We start from the raw sequence: 22,111 nt of genomic DNA, 5'->3' as shown, positions 1-22,111 counted from the left end.
AAAAAACGGTAAGCCTATATCCCATGAAAATATCGATTCAGCAAGGTCCCATGAGTTCGCTAAAAAGTGCTGTTTCTTCGCGTAAATCACTCTGCACGCACGTGCTAACGCCGATTTAAGCGATAAATAAAGGAATAGACCCAGAATAATTTTCTCGTAAAAATGAAAAAACGGTAAGCCTATAGCCCATGAAAATATCGATTCAGCAAGGTCCCATAAATTCGCCTAAAGGTGCTGTTTCTTCGTGTAAATCACTCTGCACGCAAGTGCTAACGCCGATTTAAGCGATAAATAAAGGAATAGACCCAGAATAATTTTCTCGGAAAAATGAAAAAACGGTAAGCCTATAGCCCATGAAAATATCGATTGAGCAAGGTCCCATACATTCGCTTAAAAGTGCTGTTTCTTCGCGTAAATCACTCTGCACACACGTGCTAACGCCGATTTAAGCAATAAATAAAGGAATGGACCCAGAATAATTTTCTCGGAAAAATGAAAAAAACGGTAAGCCCATGAAAATATCGATTCAGCAAGGTCCCATAAATTCGCTAAAAAGTGCTGTTTCTTCGCGTAAATCACTCTGCACACACGTGGTAATGCTGATTTAGGCGATAAATAAAGGAATAGACCCAGAATAATTTTCTCGGAAAAATGAAAAAAACGGTAAGCCTATAGCCCATGAAAATATCGATTCAGCAAGGTCCCATAAGTTCGCTAAAAAGTGCTGTTTCTTCGCGTAAATCACTCTGCACGCATGTGCTAACGCCGATTTAAGCGATAAATAAAGGAATTGACCCAGAATAATTTTCTCGGAAAAATGAAAAAACGGTAAGCGTATAGCCCATGAAAATATCGATTCAGCAAGGTCGCATGAGTTCGCTAAAAAGTGCTGTTTCTTCGCGTAAATCACTCTGCACGCACGTGCTAACTCCGATTTAAGCGATAAATAAAGGAATAGACCCAGAATAATTTTCTCGGAAAAATGAAAAAACGGTAAGCCTATAGCCCATGAAAATATCGATTCAGCAAGGTCCCATACATTCGCCTAAAAGTGCTGTTTCTTCGCGTAAATCACTCTGCACGCACGTGGTAATGCCCATTTAAGCGATAAATAAAGGAATAGACCCAGAATAATTTTCTCGGAAAAATGAAAAAACGGTAAGTCTAGAGCCCATGAAAATATCGATTCAGCAAGGTCCCATAAATTCGCCTAAAGGTGCTGTTTCTTCGTGTAAATCACTCTGCACGCAAGTGCTAACGCCGATTTAAGCGATAAATAAAGGAATAGACCCAGAATAATTTTCTCGGAAAAATGAAAAAACGGTAAGCCTTATAGCCCATGAAAATATCGATTCAGCAAGGTCCCATAAGTTCACTAAAAAGTGCTGTTTCTTCGCGTAAATCACTCTGCACGCACGTGCTAACGCCGATTTAAGCGATAAATAAAGGAATAGACCCAGAATAATTTTCTCGGAAAAATGAAAAAACAGTAAGCCTATAGCCCATGAAAATATCGATTCAACAAGGTCCCACAGGTTCGTCTAAAAGTTCTGTTTCTTCGCGTAAATCAGTCTGCACGCACGTGCTAATGGCGTTTTAAGCGATAAATAAAGGAATAGACCCAGAATAATTTTCTCGGGACAATGAAAAAACGGTAAGCCTATAGCCCATGAAAATATCGATTCAGCAAGGTCCCACAGGTTCGTCTAAAAGTGCTGTTTCTTCGCGTAAATCACTCTGCACGCACGTGATAACGCCGATTTAAGCGATAAATAAAGGAATAGACCCAGAATAATTTTCTCGGAAAAATGAAAAAACGGTAAGCCTATAGCCCATGAAAATATCGACTCAGCAAGGTCGCATGAGTTCGCCTAAAAGTGCTGTTTCTTCGCGTAAATCACTCTGCACGCACGTGCTAACGCCGATTTAAGCGATAAATAAAGGACTAGACCCAGAATAATTTTCTCGGAAAAATGAAAAAACGGTAAGCGCATGAAAATATCGATTCAGCAAGGTCGCATAAGTTCGCCTAAAAGTGCTGTTTTTTCACGTAAATCACTCTGCACGCACGTGCTAACGCCGATCTAAGCAATAAATAAAGGAATAGACCCAGAATAATTTTCTCGGAAAAATGAAAAAACGGTAAGCCGGTAAGGCCTATGAAAATATCGATTCAGCAAGGTCCCATAAGTTCGCTAAAAAGTGCTGTTTCTTCGCGTAAATCACTCTGCACGCACGTGCTAACGCCGATTTAAGCGATAAATAAAGGATTAGACCCAGAATAATTTTCTCGGAAAAATGAAAAAACGGTCAGCCGGTAAGGCCTATGAAAATATCGATTCAGCAAGGTCCCATAAGTTCGCTAAAAAGTGCTGTTTCTTCGCGTAAATCACTCTGCACGCACGTGCTAACGCCGATTTAAGCGATAAATAAAGGATTAGACCCAGAATAATTTTCACGGAAAAATGAAAAAACGGGAAGCCTATTGCCCATGAAAATATCGATTCAGCAAGGTCCCATAAATTCGCCTAAAGGTGCTGTTTCTTCGTGTAAATCACTCTGCACGCACGTGCTAACGCCGTTTTAAGCGATAAATAAAGGAATAGACCCAGATTAACTTCCTCGGAAAAATGAAAAAAACGGTAAGCCTATAGCCCATGAAAATATCGATTCAGCAAGGTCCCATACATTCGCTTAAAAGTGCTGTTTCTTCGCTTAAATCACTCTGCATACACGTGCTAACGCCGATTTAGGCGATAAAAAAAGGAATAGAACCAGATTAATTTTCTCGGAAAAATGAAAAAATGGTAAGCCTATAGCCTATGAAAATATCGATTCAGCAAGGTCCCATAAGTTCGCTAAAAAGTGCTGTTTCTTCGCGTAAATCACTCTGCACGCACGTGCTAACTCCGATTTAAGGGATAAATAAAGGAATAGACCCACAATAATTTTCTCGGAAAAATGAAAAAAACGGTAAGCCTATAGCCCATGAAAATATCGATTCAGCAAGGTCCATAACTTCGCGAAAAAGTGCTGTTTCTTCGCGTAAATCACTCTGCACGCACGTGCTAACGCCGATTTAAGCGATAAATAAAGGAATAGACCCAGAATATTATCTCGGAAAAATGAAACAACGGTAAGCCTATAGCCCATGAAAATATCGATTCAGCAAGGTTCCATAAGTTCGCTAAAAAGTGCTGTTTCTTCGCGTAAATCACTCTGCACGCACGTGCTAACGCCGAGTTAAGCGATCAATAAAGGAATAGACCCAGAATAATTTTCTAGGAAAAATGAAAAAACGGTAAGCCTATAGCCCATGAAAATATCGATTCAGCAAGGTCCCACAGGTTCGTTTAAAATGCTGTTTCTTCGCGTAGATCACTCTGCACGCACGTGCTAACGCCGATTTAAGCGATAAATGAAGGAATATACCCAGAATAATTTTCTCGGAAAAATGAAAAAACGGTAAGCCTATAGCCCAGGAAAATATCGATTCAGCAGGGTCGCATAAGTTCGCCTAAAAGTGCTGTTTTTTCACGTAAATCACTCTGCACGCACGTGCATACGCCGATTTAAGCAATAAACAAAGGAATAGACCCAGAAGAATTTTCTCGGAAAAATGAAAAAACGGTAAGCCAATAGCCCATGAAAATATCGATTCAGCAAGGTCCCATAAGTTCGCTAAAAAGTGCTGTTTCTTCGCGTAAATCACTCTGCACGCACGTGCTAACGCCGATTTAAGCGATATATAAAGGAATAGACCCAGAATAGTTTTCTCAGAAAAATGAAAAAACGGTAAGCCTATAGCCCATGAAAATATCGATTCAGCAAGGTCCCATAAATTCGCCTAAAGGTGCTGTTTCTTCGTGTAAATCACTCTGCACGCACGTGCTAACGCCGATTTAAGCGATAAATTAAGGAATAGACCCAGAATAATTTTCTCGGAAAAATGAAAAAACGGTAGCCTATAGCCCATGAAAATATTGATTCAGCAAGGTCCCATACATTCGCTTAAAAGTGCTGTTTCTTCCCGTAAATCACTCTGCACGCACGTGCTAACGCCGATTTAGGCGATAAATAAAGGAATAGAACCAGATTAATTTTCTCGGAAAAGTAAGCCTATAGCCTATGAAAATATCGATTCAGCAAGGTCCCATACATTTGCTTAAAAGTGCTGTTTCTTCAAGTAAATCACTTTGCACGCACGTGGTAACGCCGATTTAGGCGATAAACAAAGGAATAGAACCAGATTAATTTTCTCGGAAAAATGAAAAAAACAGTAAGCCTATAGCCCATGAAAATATCGATTCAACAAGGTCCCACAGGTTCGTCTAAAAGTCCTGTTTCTTCGCGTAAATCACTCTGCACGCAGGTGCTCATGCCGTTTTAAGCGATAAATAAAGGAATAGACCCAGAATAATTTTCTCGGGAAAATGAAAAACGGTAAGCCTATAGCCCATGAAAATATCCATTCAGCAAGGTCCCACAGGTTCGTCTAAAAGTGCTGTTTCTTCGCGTAGATCACTCTGCACGCAAGTGCTAACGCCGATTTAAGCGATAAATAAAGGAATAGACCCAGAATAATTTTCTCGGAAAAAGGAAAAAACGGTAAGCCTATAGCCCATGAAAATATCGATTCAGCAAGGTCCCATACATTTGCTCAAAAGTGCTGTTTCTTCAAGTAAATCACTCTGCACGCACGTGCTAACGCCGATTTAAGCGATAAACAAAGGAATGGAACCAAATTAATTTTCTCGGAAAAATGAAAAAACAGTAAGCATATAGCCCATGAAAATATCGATTCAGCAAGGTCCCATAAATTCGCCTAAAGGTGCTGTTTCTTCGTGTATATCACTCTGCACGCAAGTGCTAACGTCAATTTAAGCGATAAATAAAGGAATAGACCCAGAGTAATTTTCTCGGAAAAATGAAAAAACGGTAAGCCTATAGCCCATGAAAATATCGATTCAGCAAGGTCGCATGAGTTCGCCTAAAAGTGCTGTTTCTTCGCGTAAATCACTCTGCACACACGTGCTAACGCCGATTTAAGCAATAAATAAAGGAATGGACCCAGAATAATTTTCTCGGAAAAATGAAAAAACGGTAAGCCCATGAAAATATCGATTCAGCAAGGTCCCATAAATTCGCTAAAAAGTGCTGTTTCTTCGCGTAAATCACTCTGCACACACGTGGTAATGCTGATTTAGACGATAAATAAAGGAATAGACCCAGAGTAATTTTCTCGGAAAAATGAAAAAACGGTAAGCCTATAGCCCATGAAAATATCGATTCAGCAAGGTCCCATAAGTTCGCTAAAAAGTGCTGTTTCTTCGCGTAAATCACTCTGCACGCACGTGCTAACGCCGATTTAAGCGATAAATAAAGGAATTGACCCAGAATAATTTTCTCGGAAAAATGAAAAAACGGTAAGCGTATAGCCCATGAAAATATCGATTCAGCAAGGGCGCATAAATTCGCTAAAAAGTGCTGTTTCTTCGCGTAAATCACTCTGCACGCACGTGGTAATGCCCATTTAAGGGATAAATAAAGGAATAGACCCAGAATAATTTTCTCGGAAAAATGAAAAAACGGTAAGCCTATATCCCATGAAAATATCGATTCAGCAAGGTCCCATAAGTTCGCTAAAAAGTGCTGTTTCTTCGCGTAAATCACTCTGCACGCACGTGCTAACGCCGATTTAAGCGATAAATAAAGGAATAGATCCAGAATAATTTTCTCGTAAAAATGAAAAAACGGTAAGCCTATAGCCCATGAAAATATCGATTCAGCAAGGTCCCATAAATTCGCCTAAAGGTGCTGTTTCTTCGTGTAAATCACTCTGCACGCAAGTGCTAACGCCGATTTAAGCGATAAATAAAGGAATAGACCCAGAATAATTTTCTCGGAAAAATGAAAAAACGGTAAGCCTATAGCCCATGAAAATATCGATTCAGCAAGGTCCCATACATTCGCTTAAAAGTGCTGTTTCTTCGCGTAAATCACTCTGCATGCACGTGCTAACGCCGATTTAGGCGATAAATAAAGGAATAGAACCAGATTAATTTTCTCGGAAAAATGAAAAAATGGTAAGCCTATAATAGCCTATGAAAGTATCGATTCAGCAAGGTCCCATAAGTTCGCTAAAAAGTGCTGTTTCTTCGCGTAAATCACTCTGCACGCACGTGCTAACTTCGATTTAAGCGATAAATAAAGGAATAGACCCAGAATAATTTTCTCGGAAAAATGAAAAAACGGTAAGCCTATAGCCCATGAAAATATCGATTCAGCAAGGTCCCATACATTCGCTTAAAAGTGCTGTTTCTTCACGTAAATCACTCTGCACGCACGTGGTAATGCCGATTTAAGCGATAAATAAAGGAATAGACCCAGAATAATTTTCTCGGAAAAATGAAAAAACGGTAAGTCTATAGCGCATGAAAATATCGATTCAGCAAGGTCCCATAAGTTCGCTAAAAAGTGCTGTTTCTTCGCGTAAATCACTCTGCACGCTCGTGCTAACGCCGATTTAAGCGATAAATAAAGTAATAGACCCAGAATAATTTTCTCGGAAAAATGAAAAAACGGTAAGCCTATAGCCCATGAAAATATCGATTCAGCAAGGTCCCATAAATTCGCCTAAAGGTGCTGTTTCTTCGTGTAAATCACTCTGCACGCAAGTGCTAACGCCGATTTAAGCGATAAATAAAGGAATAGACCCAGAATAATTTTCTCGGAAAAATGAAAAAACGGTAAGCCTTATAGCCCATGAAAATATCGATTCAGCAAGGTCCCATAAGTTCGCTAAAAAGTGCTGTTTCTTCGCGTAAATCACTCTGCACGCACGTGCTAACGCCGATTTAAGCGATAAATAAAGGAATAGACCCAGAATAATTTTCTCGGAAAAATGAAAAAACAGTAAGCCTATAGCCCATGAAAATATCGATTCAACAAGGTCCCACAGGTTCGTCTAAAAGTTCTGTTTCTTCGCGTAAATCAGTCTGCACGCACGTGCTAATGGCGTTTTAAGCGATAAATAAAGGAATAGACCCAGAATAATTTTCTCGGGACAATGAAAAAACGGTAAGCCTATAGCCCATGAAAATATCGATTCAGCAAGGTCCCACAGGTTCGTCTAAAAGTGCTGTTTCTTCGCGTAAATCACTCTGCACGCACGTGCTAACGCCGATTTAAGCGATAAATAAAGGAATAGACCCAGAATAATTTTCTCGGAAAAATGAAAAAACGGTAAGCCTATAGCCCATGAAAATATCGATTCAGCAAGGTCCCATAAGTTCGCTAAAAAGTGCTGTTTCTTCGCGTAAATCACTCTGCACGCACGTGCTAACGCCGATTTAAGCGATAAATAAAGGAATAGACCCAGAATAATTTTCTCGGAAAAATGAAAAAACGGTAAGCCTTATAGCCCATGAAAATATCGATTCAGCAAGGTCCCATAAGTTCGCTAAAAAGTGCTGTTTCTTCGCGTAAATCACTCTGCACGCACGTGCTAACGCCGATTTAAGCGATAAATAAAGGAATAGACCCAGAATAATTTTCTCGGAAAAATGAAAAAACGGTAAGCCTATAGCCCATGAAAATATCGATTCAGCAAGGTCCCATACATTCGCTTAAAAGTGCTGTTTCTTCGCGTAAATCACTCTGCACGCACGTGGTAATGCCGATTTAAGCGATAAATAAAGGAATAGATCCAGAATAATTTTCTCGGAAAAATGAAAAAACGGTAAGTCTATAGCGCATGAAAATATCGATTCAGCAAGGTCCCATAAGTTCGCTAAAAAGTGCTGTTTCTTCGCGTAAATCACTCTGCACGCACGTGCTAACGCCGATTTAAGCGATAAATAAAGTAATAGACCCAGAATAATTTTCTCGGAAAAATGAAAAAACGGTAAGCCTATAGCCCATGAAAATATCGACTCAGCAAGGTCGCATGAGTTCGCCTAAAAGTGCTGTTTCTTCGCGTAAATCACTCTGCACGCACGTGCTAACGCCGATTTAAGCGATAAATAAAGGACTAGACCCAGAATAATTTTCTCGGAAAAATGAAAAAACGGTAAGCGCATGAAAATATCGATTCAGCAAGGTCGCATAAGTTCGCCTAAAAGTGCTGTTTTTTCACGTAAATCACTCTGCACGCACGTGCTAACGCCGATCTAAGCAATAAATAAAGGAATAGACCCAGAATAATTTTCTCGGAAAAATGAAAAAACGGTAAGCCGGTAAGGCCTATGAAAATATCGATTCAGCAAGGTCCCATAAGTTCGCTAAAAAGTGCTGTTTCTTCGCGTAAATCACTCTGCACGCACGTGCTAACGCCGATTTAAGCGATAAATAAAGGATTAGACCCAGAATAATTTTCTCGGAAAAATGAAAAAACGGTCAGCCGGTAAGGCCTATGAAAATATCGATTCAGCAAGGTCCCATAAGTTCGCTAAAAAGTGCTGTTTCTTCGCGTAAATCACTCTGCACGCACGTGCTAACGCCGATTTAAGCGATAAATAAAGGATTAGACCCAGAATAATTTTCACGGAAAAATGAAAAAACGGGAAGCCTATTGCCCATGAAAATATCGATTCAGCAAGGTCCCATAAATTCGCCTAAAGGTGCTGTTTCTTCGTGTAAATCAATCTGCACGCACGTGCTAACGCCGTTTTAAGCGATAAATAAAGGAATAGACCCAGATTAACTTCCTCGGAAAAATGAAAAAAACGGTAAGCCTATAGCCCATGAAAATATCGATTCAGCTAGGTCCCATACATTCGCTTAAAAGTGCTGTTTCTTCGCTTAAATCACTCTGCATGCACGTGCTAACGCCGATTTAGGCGATACATAAAGGAATAGAACCAGATTAATTTTCTCGGAAAAATGAAAAAATGGTAAGCCTATAGCCTATGAAAATATCGATTCAGCAAGGTCCCATAAGTTCGCTAAAAAGTGCTGTTTCTTCGCGTAAATCACTCTGCACGCACGTGCTAACTCCGATTTAAGCGATAAATAAAGGAATAGACCCACAATAATTTTCTCGGAAAAATGAAAAAAACGGTAAGCCTATAGCCCATGAAAATATCGATTCAGCAAGGTCCATAACTTCGCGAAAAAGTGCTGTTTCTTCGCGTAAATCACTCTGCACGCACGTGCTAACGCCGATTTAAGCGATAAATAAAGGAATAGACCCAGAATATTATCTCGGAAAAATGAAACAACGGTAAGCCTATAGCCCATGAAAATATCGATTCAGCAAGGTTCCATAAGTTCGCTAAAAAGTGCTGTTTCTTCGCGTAAATCACTCTGCACGCACGTGCTAACGCCGAGTTAAGCGATAAATAAAGGAATAGACCCAGAATAATTTTCTAGGAAAAATGAAAAAACGGTAAGCATATAGCCCATGAAAATATCGATTCAGCAAGGCCCCATAAATTCGCTAAATAGTGCTTTTTCTTCGCGTAAATCACTCTGCACGCACGTGCTAACGCCGATTTAAGCGATAAATAAAGGAATAGACCCTGAATAATTTTCTCGGAAAAATGAAAAAACGGTAAGCCTATAGCCCATGAAAATATCGATTCACCAAGGTCGCATAAGCTCGCCTAAACGTGCTGTTTCTTCGCGTAAATCACTCTGCACGCACGTGCTAACGCCGATTTAAGCGATAAATAAAGGAATAGACCCAGAATAATTTTCTCGGAAAAATGAAAAAACGGTAAGCCTATAGCCCATGAAAATATCGATTCAGCAAGGTCCCATACATTTGCTCAAAAGTGCTGTTTCTTCAAGTAAATCACTCTGCACGCACGTGCTAACGCCGATTTAGGCGATAAACAAAGGAATGGAACCAAATTAATTTTCTCGGAAAAATGAAAAAACAGTAAGCATATAGCCCATGAAAATATCGATTCAGCAAGGTCCCACAGGTTCGTCTAAAAGTTCTGTTTCTTCGCGTAAATCACTCTGCACGCACGTGCTAATGCCGTTTTAAGCGATAAATAAAGGAATAGGCCCAGAATAATTTTCTCGGAAAAATGAAAAATCGGTAAGCCTATAGCCCATGAAAATATCGATTCAGCAAGGTCCCACAGGTTCGTTTAAAATGCTGTTTCTTCGCGTAGATCACTCTGCACGCACGTGCTAACGCCGATTTAAGCGATAAATGAAGGAATATACCCAGAATAATTTTCTCGGAAAAATGAAAAAACGGTAAGCCTATAGCCCAGGAAAATATCGATTCAGCAGGGTCGCATAAGTTAGCCTAAAGGTGCTGTTTTTTCACGTAAATCACTCTGCACGCACGTGCATACGCCGATTTAAGCAATAAACAAAGGAATAGACCCAGAAGAATTTTCTCGGAAAAATGAAAAAACGGTAAGCCAATAGCCCATGAAAATATCGATTCAGCAAGGTCCCATAAGTTCGCTAAAAAGTGCTGTTTCTTCGCGTAAATCACTCTGCACGCACGTGCTAACGCCGATTTAAGCGATATATAAAGGAATAGACCCAGAATAATTTTCTCAGAAAAATGAAAAAACGGTAAGCCATGAAAATATCGATTGAGCAAGGTCCCATAAATTCGCCTAAAGGTGCTGTTTCTTCGTGTAAATCACTCTGCACGCACGTGCTAACGCCGATTTAAGCGATAAATTAAGGAATAGACCCATAATAATTTTCTCGGAAAAATGAAAAAACGGTAGCCTATAGCCCATGAAAATATTGATTCAGCAAGGTCCCATACATTCGCTTAAAAGTGCTGTTTCTTCCCGTAAATCACTCTGCACGCACGTGCTAACGCCGATTTAGGCGATAAATAAAGGAATAGAACCAGATTAATTTTCTCGGAAAAATGAAAAAATGGTAAGCCTATAGCCTATGAAAATATCGATTCAGCAAGGTCCCATAAATTCGCCCAAAAGTGCTGTTTCTTCGCGTAAATAACTCTGCACGCACGTGCTAACGCCGATTTAAGCGATAAATAAAGGAATAGACGCAGAATAATTTTCTCGGAAAAACGAAAAAACGGTAAGCCTATACCCCATGAAAATATCGATTCAGCAAGGTCACATAAGTTCGCCTAAAAGTGCTGTTTCTTCGCGTAAATCACTCTGCACGCACGTGCTAACGCCGATTTAAGCGATAAATAAAGGAATAGACCCAGATTAACTTCCTCGGAAAAATGAAATAACGGTAAGCCTATAGCCCATGTAAGTATCGATTCAGCAAGGTCCCATAAATTCGCCTAAAGGTGCTGTTTCTTCGCGTAAATCACTCTGCACGCACGTGCTAACGCCGATTTAAGTAATAAATAATGGAATACAACCAGATTATTTTCTCGGAAAAATGAAAAAACGGTAAGCTTATAGCCCATGTAAATATCGATTCAGCAAGGTCCCATAAATTCGCGTAAAGTGCTGTTTCTTCGCGTAAATCACTTGCCACGCACGTGCTAACGCAGATTTAAGGGATAAATAAAGGAATAGACCCAGAATAAGTTTCTCGGAAAATTGAAAAAACGGTAAGCCTATAGCCCATGAAAACATCGATTCAGCAAGGTCCCATTAGTTCGATGATAAGTGCTGTTTCTTCGCTTAAATCGCTTGCCACGCACGTGTTAACGCCGATTTAAGGGATAAATCAAAAATAGACCCAGAATATTTTTCTCGGGAAATTAATCTGCACGTCGAAACTCGGAAGGAACCTGGCAGAGTGGTCGAGTGCTCTTTTCTGTAATTATGCAATGCTTTGCTACTGGTGGTTTTCGAATGCTCGATGACGCCAAAAAGCAGTCTTTGTATCGTCGTAGCAGCCTTCTGAGCTGTTGCTGCGTAATCATGGGGAGGCATGGGTTTATGTTGAAGTCTTGTTCGGGAACTACGGTCGCCGGGGTAGATGCGGCAGAATCCGAGAGGACAAACGCATTACTGGTTTCAGAATTTCTTCGATATATGCAATCGTCGTGCCCTTGTTGATATGCTTGAACTTTTGCCTGAAGTTTGTCAGCAACACTTTCGTTTTTCCTCCGTGCAGTCGATTGATCACTCTTGCGACGCAAATTTGACGGTCGAGTAGCAGACGTTGGTCACCCTCGATGACGCCTTCTACGTCGGCAGGTGTTTTGGTGCCGAATGAATTGACAATGCTGGGGTGGGCGGGATGCTGACTTGATTTTCGAGCACGCTCAAGGCGTGGTGACTGCGAGAGCTCTCTGGCGGTATCGCTTGTTCTTCCGAAAGCGTTATCGCCTTACACTTCAGGTCGATGATAGCGCCGTGTTGGTTCATAAAGTCCATGCCGACAATTACGTCTTGTGAGCACTGTTGAAGGATAACGAAAGTGGCAGGGTAAGTCCGGGCATGAACGGCAATTCTTGTGGTGCACATTCCGGTTGGCGTTATTAAGTGTCCTACAGGGGTCCGAATTTAAGGACTTTCCCATGCAGTCTTAACCTTCTTAAACTGGGCAGCGATGGGTCTATTCATGATAGAGATGTCGGCTCCTGTCTTCACTAAGGTGGTGATTCGTGGCCGTAGAGAAGCACGTCGAGATCGGTGGTTCTTTGTCTTGCGTGGCAGTTAGGTCTTGGCGTCGGATCATGGCTACGTCCTGTTGAACTGACGCTGAAACGTCGCGTCGTCAGGTCTTCTTTCGTCGGCGTATTCTGGACTTTCAGGCTTCGTCGGGATGGCATCGTCTGGTTGATATGTCGTCGAAAAAGTCTTTTCAGTGTCTTCGTCGACAGCGAAGGATCTTCGTCAGTTCGACGAACAACAACCGCTACTCGACAGGTCGCTAATTTTAGTTTTCGGGGTATGGGCTGACGTACCGGTCTCGGGTTGGGCCAGTATATGGATGCCGCTGCGGAGACAGATAGTGGCCTGGTGACGGCGAACGGGACGGTCGTCGAGGGCTCTTCTGTATGGTAGCGAGATAGTCGGCGCTGTCATGTGGGCGCTCACCTTGCTGTGGGCGCGTTGCGTTTTTGGCGGCCTCTCGCCGTCTCATCTCGCGGTAAGGCATCGGCGGTAAGGCATCGGCGGTAGATGTGCCGCGTGCGCCAAAAGTCAGTCTTTTTTTTATTGATATGATATAAGGAGATGTTGGCGCACAGTCTAAGGAGCCGGCTACTCCTTATCCTTTGAGTAGTTCCATCATGCAACATACAATGTTCAAGATTACATATCAAATAATCTTTTCACACAAGCACCAGGACTTATCACGCAACTTTTTCAGAGGAAGACTATGACGTAAGAAACACATTGTACGTATAATATACAAGATAAATGTCTCCACAGTTATGTAGATAAAAGGCTCAAAAGTACAAACGATACTGTCGCCTATTAACACAATGCCTAGTCAGCGGGTGGTACATACATCGTATAAATGCATTATCACAAATAGTCACAACAAAACAGTAAAAATAATTTGTTTTTAATTATGGTGTTTTACGGGCCAAAACCACTTTCTGATTATGAGGCACGCCGTAGTGGAGGACGCCGGAAATTTTGACCACCAGGGGTTCTTTAACTTGCACCTAAATCAAAGTACACGGGTGTTTTCGCATTTAGTTCCCATCTAAATGCGGCCGCCATGGCTGGGATTCGATCCCGCGACCTCGTGCTCAGCAGCCCAACACCATAGCCACGGAGCAACCACGGCTGGTGCAAAATAATTCATAAACACATGCATATATACAGTGATATTGAAATGAAGGGAACGATAAAATCGTTAATAACGTCCATCAGTCTTCCTTGGAATGCTGCGTGGGCGATGGGTTGGCGTCCTGGCGGCGGTGGTAGTGGTGGATGACGGAACTGTGACGTCACTGGGCCCTGCCGTGGGCGCGGAGGGGGAACGTGAGGCGGGTTTCAGCGGCGTACGTCATCGCTTGCAGCCGAGGCTGCGGCGATTCAGGGGCTCCTGAAACCGACTAAGTCGGCTCCTGGAGTCGACTACTCTGTAGTCGGCTCCTGTAACCATTAAAACGGCGACTGCATGGCCACCGAGAAGCACGTAGAGGTCGGTGGTTCTTTGTCTTGCGTTGCAGTTAGGTCTTCGCGTTGGATCACGGCTGCGTCGTGTTGACCTGAAGCTGGAACATGGCGTCGTCAGGTTGTCTTTCGCCGGCGTATCTTTGACTTTAAGGCTTCGTCGGGATGGCGTAGTCTCCTTGATAAGTCGTCGAGCTAGATCATGAAGTGTTGTCGTCGTGGGTGAAGGATCTTCGGCATTTCGACGAACCGCAACCGCACCTCTATAGGTTGCTGCTTTTAGTTTTCCGGATATGGACTTACGTACCAGCCCCGGCTAGGCCAGTGTATGGTTGGCGCTGCGGTGACAGGTAGTAGCCTGGTGACAGCGAACGGGATGGTCGTCGAGAACTCCACTGAATGGCGGCGAGGTAGTCGGTGATGTTAAGAGGGCGCTCCCCAAGCTTTGGGCGCAGCGCGTTGACGGCGAAGCCCCGCAGTCCCAAGTCACGGTATGAGCACCGGCGGTACACATGGCCGGTTTCTCCGCAACGGTAGCAGAGCGGGCGGCGGTGGTGGCGGCGTCTAGCGGCACAATCGCGGCGTCAGGGGTTCCAGGCGCGAGCACGGACGGGGCATCTGGCGGCGGGCGATGGCGGCGTATGTCGTCGCTTCTGGCTGGGGCTGTGGCGATGGCGGTTGCACTACAGTAACCCCAAGCGACCGCTGATCCTCTTTGATGATGTCGGCGATAGAGGCCACTTGAGACTGCGACCTTGGAAAGAGCTTCTGCAGTTCCTCGCGAAGGGCAGCTCTGATGGTTTCTCGCATGCCGTCGCTGGCGAGTAATTGACCATCGGTGCTGTTTCGGCGGTTATATTGCCTTGATCGCACATTGAGCGTCTTCTCAATGGTTGTGGCTTCGCAGACAAATTGAGAAACAGACTTGGCCGGATTGCGTATCAATCCGGCAAAGAGAGATTGCTTGACACCTCTCATCAAGAAGCGAACTTTTTAATTTTCTGACATTTCTGGGTTGGCGTGCCGCAAGAGACGGGCCATCTCCTCTCTAAAGATCGCGATGGTCTCATTGGGTAGCTGCACTCAGGTTTCAGTAGAGCTTCGGCACGCTCTTTGTGTACGACGCTGGTGAATGCCTGAAGGAAACCGTTCCGGAACAGGTCCCACGTCGTTAAGGTTGGTCCTCGATTGCCGAACCACATCAGGACGGCGTCTTCCAATGCGGAAAAGACATGTCGCAGCTTGTCCTCGCTGTTCCAGCTGTTTAAATTTAGCCACGCTCTCATACGTCTCCAGCCCGCTTTCCGGGTCCTCGAATATTGAAGCGCGGAACGTCGGTGGCTCCCTGGGCTGATGCAGAACGATTGGTGTTGGCGACACTGGGGCTCTCATTGTAGCTGCTGTCGTGGCCGTGATTTCTTCGTCTTCTCAGGCAAAAGTCTCTGCTCCGGGGGCACTCCTTGTAGCCTGCAGCTAGCTCACTGGTCCTTGGCCACATTGGTGTTGCCTTCGTGACTCGGGCTTGGGTCACGGCTTTTTGGGGGCGTCCGGTACATGTACGCACTAGCACCTGAACCTGATGTCACGTAGTAGTGACGGTGAATAATACAGCTGTAAAACTGTGAATGATGGAACTAACTTTTAGTGAGCGAGCCAAAAAAGTAAGTTACCCTCAAAGGTCAAGCGCGTCGGCTTTTATACATGAGTTATCGAAGATTCCAGAGTGATTTCTGATGCGCACGTGTCTTCCAGAAAGTTTTGAACAATTAGCGACGCACGTGCAATCAGATTACACAAGCTTCGGTGACAACAGAAAGCAGGTAAAACCATCGGTAGCATGCGAGAACTTCCGATTCATGCGGACGCGTCCCGCGCTGAGTGATAACATTTGTTAGACGGTGAAAAGCAGTCACCCGAAAACGATAAAAAGTACACGTGTCAATATCACCTCCCACGCACACACTGATGCTGTTTCATGATAAATAAACGAATAGACGCAGAATAACGTTCACGGAAAAACGAAAGAACGGCAAACCCATGAAATGATCGTTTCAGCCACGTAAAATAATTTCGCAAGAAAGACCTGGATCATAGTATATATCACTCCCCACGCACGCGTTGATGCCGTTTTATGCGATAAATAAACGAATAGGCACATATAAACTTCGTCGAAGAAATGAAAAAAAAAATATGGTAAGTCTATAGCCCATGAAAATCTCGTTACAGCCACATAAAATAAGCACGATAGAAAAAGCTGGATCATTGTATATATCACTCTCCACGCCCTCGCTGAGGTCAATTTACGTGATAAATAAACGAATAGGCAAATATAAATTTCCTGGAAAAAACTGAAAGAAACATGATAAGCCCATAACTCATGGAAATCTCGTTTCAGTCAAGTAAAATAATTTCGCTAGAAAGAGCTAGATCATGGTATATATTACTCCCAACGCACGCACTGAGTCCGTTTTATGCGATAAATAAGCCAATAGGTACATATAGATTTCCTCGAAAAAATAAAAACAGATAAAGGTAAGCTTACAGCTGATGAAAATCTCGTTTCAGGCACGTGAAATAATTTCGCGAGAAAGGGATGGTATAATCGATAATATCACTCCCCACGCACGCACTGAGGTAGTTTAATGCAATAAATAAACGAATAGGCACATGTAAATTTCCTCGAAAAAAAAATGACAAAAAGGATGGTCAGCCTATAGCTCATGAAAATCTCGTTTCATCCACGTAAAATAGTTTCGCTAGAAAGAGCTGAATCATCGTATATGATCTTCAATATGTGTATATTTATGGGGTTTTTTTACGCTTGTAAGAACACTTTTATGTAGCACGTATTAAGCACCAGAAAGCTGTATCGTTACATTTTCTTGTTGCTCTAGAATGTTCTCATTGGCACTTTTCTCCTAACTATAATATTTGAGAAGCTGATGAATTAATTAGGAAGAATTATTTTATTAGGTGGGTGGAAAAATAATCTAAGCATGTCCAAGCGACGGCAAACAACATTACCTTGTTTCTGTCCGGCTACGTGGTATTTGCATATATTTAATGTTTTGCTCAAGTTACGTGGGATACCCTGTATAATTTACACAGGAGAATTCAGCGAACGTTTAGGTAAGAAAGTATGCTCGTCTAAAAGTATTCAGACGATACATGGCTTCCCTGCGTGCAGACATCTGATTTCCAGGAGACGCATCTAAAAGAAACTGCCACTTGCTAGACATGAAATATTTACTTCACACACTACAAACGCTATAACAGTTTTACTGAAAGTACAACTGTCTAGCTTTGAGTTATAAAAGGCGGAGCGGTAAGCTTCTCCTTCTGTGATTCTCATTTCTTCCAGTGAGGCATTTCTTTTCCGCTGGCCCGTCTAAGTTAGTAACGTTGGAAGCACTCGTACGAGTTTCCGGAAATGCCTGTGAAACAGCCGCAGTCGGTAGGACGGTTAACACACAATGGGTTTCAAGTAACGATATTCTCTTTGCCCACACAAGTTACGGTGCAAGCTCGTGCAAATTAGCATTGATGACTGCCGTCGAGGATTGTGTACACGATGGATTTTCGCACAGGATCTTGTTCTCTTTTCGCCTTATTCTAGAATAAACGTCCATGCTTCGATGAAATCTGCAATTCATTTCAAACACATATGAAATGTTTATCGCGACGCAAAACTATGAACATTAAAGAAAACCGCATAACAATTCGCGCGTAGAACGCGCAAATCTTGCATAAGTGTATCTGACGCCATACGGATAAAATTAATTGGAAGCATTACCTACAAGGTATAGCGGAACCACTGTAATTTTTTTGCCATTTGGTTCTCATTTCTGTTTCTTTCTGAGTAAAAATAAAAACAGATATTACAAGGAGAACGTCGGTAAATTAAGCCTGTGCATCAGTTGTAGTACGTACTTTCATTGTGAAACGTCACCACATTTCTTCATGTTTGTTAGATAGAAAGAGAGAGACAAAGTATGTATTGAACAGTTATTGAACAGTCGCAAGGTTAACGAGAGATAGTTCTAGTTCGCTGCCCTGCATGCGGGAGGGGGTTTAGGGGGGTAAACGAAGAAAGAGAGCATAAGGGGAGAGAACGAGGAAAAGAAGCGAGCACGAACAAAGTAGGGTGCGTGTGCCGTGAGAAGTGACAAAACCCGAAGGGCTAACCACCTGGAGTCGCGTTTTGTAACAATTTCGTTCATTTTCCTTTTTTTATTGGCCTCTGGCACTGGCTAGTGCTGGCTCCAGCATCGCCGGGATTGGCTAGTCGGTTTAACGGATAATGAGAAACGAGTACAACTGGAGGAAAATGGTGGTGGCGGTGTACAGCCCTTCGTCACTGCTTTCACTTCGCCTCTTCGGCTCGCTTTCGTGCTCGAAATCCGCGCCAAATAACGCGACCGACAAAATGACGCAAAGTGCCCGAACACCACTCCAGAGGCGAGCGTCAAGAAGGATACAAACGAAACCAGGTCAGGCTGGCAATCGGCTCGCTCCGTGAGCCGGCAGCGGCCGGCGGTCTTTTCGGCCGCGACGACTTCGCGCCTTTCAGGATTGCCGCTGTCCGCGCCAGGCGCACGCCTCTGGGCGTGTCTCCGTACTCGATACACTTATCGGAGCCCCGTGCGTCGCTTCCACTTCCTTCCCGTGCTAATCTCGGGCCTCTTTATCCCGTGTCCAGCATCGTGGCGAGTGGTTTCCATCAACGTCGATCCCGGATTTGTCCCCGTTTTCTGCGTTGTGTTACACACGTTTTCTTCTTTCTTTTTTTCATTTCTTCGGACTACTTGGGGAATGCGTCATTTTGTGGCTGCTTAGGCAATAGTTTATCGCGTCTTTGTCACTAGACGGAGTTCTCGCTCGGCGCTGAGCGCTTTCGTTCTGGATCACGATTGCTCCCGCATCGGGTTTTGGCTGGGCGTGTTAGCACAACATACCATTCTCTCTAGTGCCGAAGAAATGAAGTCGATCCTGCACTTTGTGCGGGTGGTATCACCCAAATGTACTGGCAGACGATGGGCCGCCGAAGATTTACGCTGCAGTAAAGCGATGATGCAGTAATGATCGATGCAGTGAGCCTGCATGCGAGTAGGTATAAATAAGTAATAAGAAAGACGGCATCACAATGGTCGATGCTGTATTTTGTAAGCAACACGGCTAATAAAATACAAAAATGCGTGCTGTTTGAGTTTTCTTGACAGACTCAATGGTGTAAATGTGGTGGTGTTCTTCGGGTGATTCTCCTAGTGGGCTTTACCAGCAGTAGGTGTATTGTGTACGTTGTCGGGGGGTACGGGGGAGGCATCTGCAGTTTGCTCAACGGACATTCAAGGCTGGTGTGCGTTTTCTTTCCACAAGAGTGGGCTGGACATGACATTTGAATGTGAAGAATACTTAACTATTACTTTACATGCCTCTAATATTGGTTAATTTATTGTTCGGCGCGGCCCTTCGGGTTTATTATTTTTTTTCTTGCAGTACAGTAGGCCTATGCAGCAAAGTGTAACTTACAGGCAAAATATAGAAAATTGCGCAGGTTTTCCCGATTGTTAGTTTATCATACAGAAGAGTCACGGTTGCCTTATATTGTAGTGTTCGCCATGCATTCTAAATTTTGTTTACGTGGGGCAGCGTTTCTGTATTTTCCATCCGGGATACCGCGACAATACGATCGATTATGCATTCACTTGTTCCCAAATTATTTAATACGTGGTCCTGTCTTATTTATTGTTTTTTGCTCTCTTGTGTAACAGTGGGCCCTATAACGTAAAACTATTCCAATATGTTTCTATTCCAATTTCCTGACGTCAAATTTGCGTAACCACTGACGCAAGCACCGGGCGGTCACCCATAGGGTTGTCTGAACAGACCAATCAAACGCTCTCCTCGTTCATAGGAGGTCCCTTTTGTTTGCTTGAAAAACGAATAACATTGCCTACACTGAGCGGCTTGTTGTATCTAATTGGCTGACAAGAGGCGAGGAGAACGCTCAAGTGGCGAGGGATTCACTAGGGCAGAGCTAGTGCACTGAAAACCGATAACCGGATGAAGGGGGTGGTGCCGGCGTCTGCGATTGGTCGGCTTTCCCTTACTTAGCTTGTGGTGGCTGGTGGAAAATCGCGGCGGCATGCAACGGAAGCTTAAGAATGACGCTAAAATTGACCCTCAGCAAAGAAGAGTTGGCAGAATGAGGTAGTAAACGTGTCGAAAGTGCTTAAAAACGTTACACGGTCACGCAAGAAGCTTTATTATACGCAAATACACCCATGCTCTCCAGCAGGTGCGAGTAGCCAGCGTCTCAGCGATCGGCGGCAGCTATCTTTTATTCCTTTCAGAACGGGGCAGCCTGCGGCTATTCCGAAAAAAATTCAGTTTTGTTCGGCATATTAATGCATCTTTATCGCGTACACGTCACCTTGACGCGGTGAGTTCGTGCGGTTTTGTGACGTCGCGTGACAGGCAGGTGAAGTGGGTGCAGCCCGAAAACATTTTACCAATAGCCGAGGGCTAATGGCGAAAAGGGGTCGAATCAGAAATAACTGTTTTTCTTTTTTCTGTCAAATCATGCATAATCAGTGTGCACGCATCATATCAAATGGGGAGGTATTGCGGTTTTTGTAACGTCGCGTGACAGACAGGTGAAATAGGGGGTGGTCGAAAAATGCTTTCGACCAATCGCGGAGGGCTGATAGCAGAATTGGAATAGAAAAGTTTGGAATAGTTTGACGTTATAGCGCCCAGTGTCTCCTTAATACTAATGTTTGATTTTCATGCTTTCTGTCAACGTTACCAAGTCCTTCATGTCCTCAGCATCCTCGTCGTCACAGCAATCAGATCAACTGCTCAAGTATTATCGAGATATTTGAATATAAATGGAAACGTTTTGTAGCGTATGCGCAGGTCATCGGAAGGCAGTTTTAACGACCCGGTTCCAACATAATTATTGTTAGCACCCCCGATCAGGAGGTCGCTGATATGGCACGCAAGATTACGCGGATTGGGCTGGGCGGCAACCTTCACGAAGTCAACTCTTACGTTGCGGCACCGGACGGAGTGGCCCGGGGCGTCATTCATGGAATCGACCCGGATACCCCGCCCGAGGAGCTTATGACTCACCTAAGGGTGAGGACCCAAGGCGTTGAAATCGTGCAGGCCCGCATGCTGGGCAAGACCAAGACGGCCGTGATCACGTTCAGCTCTGACGTAGTTCCACGATACGTCTACTACTACGGAGGGGAGACCGAGTGCCACCCCTACAAGCCCACAAAACAAATCTGCTATGTGTGCCAGCGCATGGGACACCGATCGGACGTTTTTCCTACCCCGAACGTCAAGATCTGTCTCGCTTGCGGGACGCACGACCCGAAGGACGGCCACGAGTGCTCGCTCAAGTGCGCCGTCTGCGGCGAAGCTCACGCCACGGGGTCTCGCGAGTGCAAGCAAAAGCTAAAACACAACACTACCACCAAAAAGCATCCTCCGCCCGGAAGGAGGAAGGAAGACGACGACATTGATGGAAGAAGGCCAAGACGAAGCCGCCTGCGGTGGTTCAGCTCGGAATCCTCGGCGAGCCGCTCAAGGTCCCGGGCCCAGTCCAGGTCAAGGTCCCGGTCCCGGTCCCGATCCCGATCCCGGTCCCGGTCCCAGTCCCAGTCCCAGTCCAGGTCCAGGTCCCGACTCCGCTCGGAGTGGCCAAAGCCAGGAGAGCAGCGAGGGCAGCGCCAGCCTTCTACCTCGACATCCACGTCGAAGCCGAAGAACCAATCGGGCAAGAAGAACCAAGCCAACAACAACAAGGTGAGCCGGAATCAGTCTAGTACCTCCTCCGCTCAAAATACCAGTGAAAATAGTAAATGCTCCCCAGAATGTACGCGCATCAGGGAAGAAAATAAAAAACTGAAGGCTCAGGTTAACGACCTAAACCAACGCATGCAACGCTTAGAAGCGTTGCTAAGCAAAACAAGCAACAACACACAGGCAGGGCAGCAAAGTGGCACTAAAGGCCACCAGCCCGCCATCTCCATTCCTGCCCCCTCAAGAACCACCACGCCCTCATCGCTACCCGGTGCGGCCTCGGCAGCGGCAGGCCAGTCAAGTGT

Source organism: Dermacentor albipictus, chromosome 4 (assembly GCF_038994185.2).
Source record: "Dermacentor albipictus isolate Rhodes 1998 colony chromosome 4, USDA_Dalb.pri_finalv2, whole genome shotgun sequence".
Lineage (NCBI taxonomy): Eukaryota > Metazoa > Arthropoda > Arachnida > Ixodida > Ixodidae > Dermacentor > Dermacentor albipictus.
This window is presented reverse-complemented; position numbering follows the sequence as displayed.